Raw genomic sequence first — 5,185 nt, forward strand, 5'->3', positions numbered from 1 at the left:
CTTGAAATGCGTTTTCAAAAAAGAGGACGTGCTGAACAGCAAGTAGGATATACATTTTACTATAAGCAGTATTTATTAATGTAATAAGACGTGCAGTAGGAGAGATAGGAAGCATGCAGGTGATATTTCTCGGTTGTAGCAATATTTTTTACTACCGCAGTTCATCGGGTTTGCCGGTCAGCGTTATCATCGAGAATAACATTCTGCTTATTCTTTGCATATGTTCTTGTTTTTACCACCAGTTTGCTACAGGGGAGCTCCGTCCAATAATTTTTGTGACGTTCGCAGCTGCTCACTAAATTCTACTTTTGAGTAATGAACTGCCAATGTTACTGGACGCCATGACGAAGTACTGTCGAGCGCGTACGTCTCGTCTTGGATTCGGTGATCGGTCACGAATACAAGGCCACTTCTCTTCGTGTTAGATCGCCAGTAACTCAATGCAGCAGCAGAATGGCGCAAGGAAAGGAGAGAAAAGGAGAAAGAGAGAGAGAGAGACAGAAGATAAGATAAAAAATAAAAGAAAGATGCACGCTAAAAGCAGAGCGCAATGTTAATGGGAGTTCAGTCATAAATCGAGGAGACAAGACAGGCTCTAGGATGTACCATTTTATTGGTCAGTGCTCTCAGAAAAATACTTCCACGAATGCATGAAGCAAAACATTACGTAGTACATATTGGAGACATGAAAGAAGTGGCGTCATTTTTATGTAGATGGCTCGTCCACCGCCTCTGAACGTCGTCAACATGTGGGATTTAATGCATTTGTTATAAATGTGAGAAACAGCTAAATACAGATTGCTGACAAACGCATTTTAAAGAAGAGAACTTAGTGCGTAGCAAAGACAGCGCTGTCCCGTACTAGCAGGCAGTGCGAAGCAGCAGCAGAAACTACTGTTACTTAAGATTCACATGCATCTACATCTACATCTACATGATTACTGCGCAATTCACAAACAAGTCCCTGACAGAGGGTTCATCGAACCACCTTCAAGCTACTTCTCTACCGTTCCACTCTCGGCCAGCGTGCGGAGAAAACGAACACTAAATCTTTCGGTGCGAGCTCTGACTTCTCTTATTTTGTCGTGATGACGAGGGTGCCAACAAAATATTTTCACACTCTGAAGACAAAGATGATGGTCAAAATTTCAGGAGAGGATCCTGCCGCAACGAAAAATGCATTTGTTTTAATAATTGCCACCCCAATTCGTGTATCATACCAGTGGCAGTATGTCCCCTGTTCCACGATAGTATAAAACGTGCTGCCCTTCTTTGAACTTTTTCAGTGTCCTCCGTCAGTCCTATCTGGTGCGGGTCCCACGCCGCATAGCAATATTCCAGAAGAGGGCGGACGGGCATAGTGTAGGCAATCTCCATAGTAGATCTGTTGTTTTATCGAAGTGTTCTGCCAATACATCGCAGTCTTTGGTTTGCTTTCCTCAAAACATTATCCATGTGATAGTTCCCATTTAAGTTATTCGTGACTGTAATCGCTAAGAACAATATTTAGTTGAATTTACAGCCTTTAGATTTGTGTGTTTTAACCTGTAACCGAAATTTAGCGAATTCCGTTTAGCTCCCATGTAGATGACTTCTCACTTTTCATTATTCAATTTCTACGTTTCAGACCATACAGGTATCTTTCCTAAATCGTTTTGCAATTTGTTTTGATCATCTGAAGACTTTATAAGACGGTAAATGGCAGTAGCATTTGCAAACAATCTAAGAGTGTACTCCGATTTTCTCCTGAATCGTTTATTTAGTTCAGGTCCTATAACACTTCCCTAGAAAATGCTAGATAGTCTATTACTTCTATATTAGTAGATGACTTTCCGTCAGTTGCTACCAACTGTGGTCAGCCCTACAACAAATCGCGGACCCAGTCGCACAACTCAGCCGATATTCCATAGGCACGCAATTTGATTAAAATTCGCTTGTGAGGAACTGTGTCAAAAGCGTTCTGGAAAGCTACAAATGTTGAATCAATTTGACGTCCCCCGTTGATGGCACTCACAATTTCGTGAGAATAAAGAGCTAGATGCGTTTGAGATATTAGGTGAGTAATCCAGTAGTTGTTAATTGGTAACATATGGGGCTGTCCTGTATAGGCATATGGATGTGTCACAAAACTTAACCAGACGATGATACTATGATGTCACGGGAATTTCTATCTTCCCTGTAGTAATAGACACATCTGAACAATTAAGCAGTAAGCTTTCACCAGTAAGACATATCACACTGATTCTAGATATTGCAAGCAAAGTAGAAATAATGGTAGGTCAGCCTCGAGAGCCATACAGTTTTGACAGCTCCTAACGACGTATTAAGGAGGTGCTAGCGGGGAAACGTCAGATGACAAACGCAATCGGACAGCCACTTAAAGATGTCGCTTGCGGCAGTTAGAGCGCACGTACGCAACAGACAACACAAATTTAACTTCCCTAGCCGGATGCTCAGCGTTAATTGTCCGAGAGAGCTAGTAGTAAACGCATCGCTGGCGGCAGACACTCAAGGAGGAAGCGGCACTAAGCGAAGTCGTAGCGGAGCAGCTCTGTGGCAGATCGATAGGCCGCGGGCGTGCCGTGGCGTGGACGCAGCTGCGGGCGGCCGCGTGAGCATTGTTGAGACGCACCTGAGTCTTGCATCAAGAGCGCCATGGTGTCGTGCCGGGCGCTACGGCGGTCAGGGAGGAACTGGCGAACCCGCCGCCGCCGCGCGGGGGGCGAGGGACCCGATGGTGGGGGGGCACAGGCTCCGCCCACCTGCCCCCACCACGGACGACAGGCCTCTGTGCAAAAACGACGCAACCGCCGGCACCCGGCAGCCGGCACCCCGTGCAGTAATGAGTGGGGGCCGGCACGCGCGCAGCACACAGATGCTGCGGTCAGACCCTTCCTGCCCTTCCCTCCCTCTGAGGGCGCCCAGTGGTGGCCCTCTCCGTCAGGAGGGGAGGGACGTCTCTGGCAACTTGCTGTTCATCAGCCCCAGGGTACCGGGCCGCAGCGCCTACCTACAACTCTGAATGCAGTTTCATCATTTGGCACTCATATCACAAAAACAAAAGCCAGAGTACCCCAAGGTAGCATTTCGGTGATTTTATTGTTTGACCTCTACATTAACTACAACCGAACGACACGTAATGCTGTGGAGACATCCATGCTGACAACCTAGCACAATATTGGAAATCATCAAACATTAGCTCACGGCTACAGACAGCACTCAGAACTATTGAGCCAGAGCTAGAGAAATGTCGGGTTACAGTAAATTTCTATAAAGTGAGACTGTTTCTGCTCAAACGCAGACCGAGGAAACTACGTTAACACAACACGACAGGCAAAGTACACTACACGCACGCCTATGGTGACATGGGAACTGCTATCTTGCCTCAAATAATAGACATATCTCAGTGATCAAGACGTGAGCTTTCTCTGGTAAGACGTACCACATCGATTCTATAGGGTGTTTCACAATTCATGTTACACACTTCTAGAGGTTATAGAGGGGACTTACCAGATCAAGTTTTATATAGGAACCCATATCCAGAAACGTTAGAGAGGAGTCAAGTTGCAGTCGCCGGCGCCAGTAAATGTGTGATTCCGTGATGAAGTTACAGACTTCCTAGGGTGATGGAGAGAAATAAATATATCAGTTTGAGATAAGAGTCCCTATACTGGAAACGAACGAAGAAAATTGTAAGCTAAAACCGTTTCGATATCTCTGACAATGAAATACATGTACTGGTACCGTTCTTGCTAAGACTGTGGGATAGATAACTTTATGAGGTGATAATATGGAACAAAACAAGAAGAAATGTCTATTAAACATGAGTTCTAAAATGCATACCCGAGGAGCTATGAGCACTTCTACTGTTTCACAGTAGCGAAGATGGGCAAGTGCCCATAGCTCCTCAGGTATGCATTTTAGAGTCTATGTTTAGTACACATCTTTTCCTTGTTTTGACCACCTCCGAAAGTTGCCTACACTACAATCTTATTGCCTACATGCATTCCACTGCCAGAGGTATCAGAATGCTTTCCGTTTACAACTTTCGACTCGTTCGGTTCCTGTAAAAATTGATACATTTATCCTTCATCATCCTAGAAAGTTTGTAACATCATCAAGGAGTCACCCTGTATATACATACATTTCCAGGCGCCAGCGCCTATAACTTTGACGCTCTGTACCGTCGTTGGATGACGTTCTTAGACATTGATTCCTACGTAAAAGTTGATCTACTAAGACTCCTCTACAATCAAAGTGTGTAACATGAATTGTGAAACACCTTGTAGATAAAAGTTGCTACCTAAACACAAAATCAGGTCCACACCCTCACTTCCTACAAACAATGTAAGTTACAAGTAGCAGTCGGTCAAAAAATTTTGACTGTTCGTAATGGGCGTATTAAAGAGGTTCTGGCGAAGAAACGTAAGAGGACAACCGCAATTGGGAAGGCACTTAAAGGTGTTGCTTACGACAGTTAGAACGCCATACGGAATCAATAAAACAAATTTAACATTCCTACGGAAGCTCAGCGTTACCTGACAAAATCGAGTTGGAAATGGCCGTTACTGGACTACTCATGACATACACAGCAGCAGCCTGGATTTAATCAAACCCAACACGTTAGGTCATATAGAGTTAGGTTCTTCGTATCATCACCAATGCTCCGCACCGCCGACTTACATAATGAATTCCACGTATTCAAGATACCGTCACACGACTGTACAAGAGCTCAAAGACACCGAAACAACCACCCCCGGCTAAATCTGCGGAACTACGATCACAATCACAGATGAAAGCATAACAATCCAAAAGCAAGATTAAATTAAGCTCGCGAAAGATCGATACCGGGGAGGAAATCTGACCTGCGCTCATACAGCAAGCAAATCATCAACGGCAGGGAAGCAAAACCCACAGAAATGCAGACAAAACTCACACCACATCCTACTCTCAGTAGCCCGTTTTATAACGAAACTGACATCTCTGATGACGAGATTGGCATGTTGCATGCATGCTGACGTTGAATTTGGCCAAGGAGACAACGTCGGCTCCCAACAACTTCGGCAACCTACAGGGTACCTACTTTCCTTACGCCTATGCATGAATTGTCGCTGCTGACAGTATAAACACGCCATTAACCCTACTATCCGTCCAGACTGTCGCAGAGAGTTGTTCCCCACAACGA

The sequence above is a fragment of the Schistocerca piceifrons genome, chromosome 7 (assembly GCF_021461385.2).
Source record: "Schistocerca piceifrons isolate TAMUIC-IGC-003096 chromosome 7, iqSchPice1.1, whole genome shotgun sequence".
NCBI lineage: Eukaryota > Metazoa > Arthropoda > Insecta > Orthoptera > Acrididae > Schistocerca > Schistocerca piceifrons.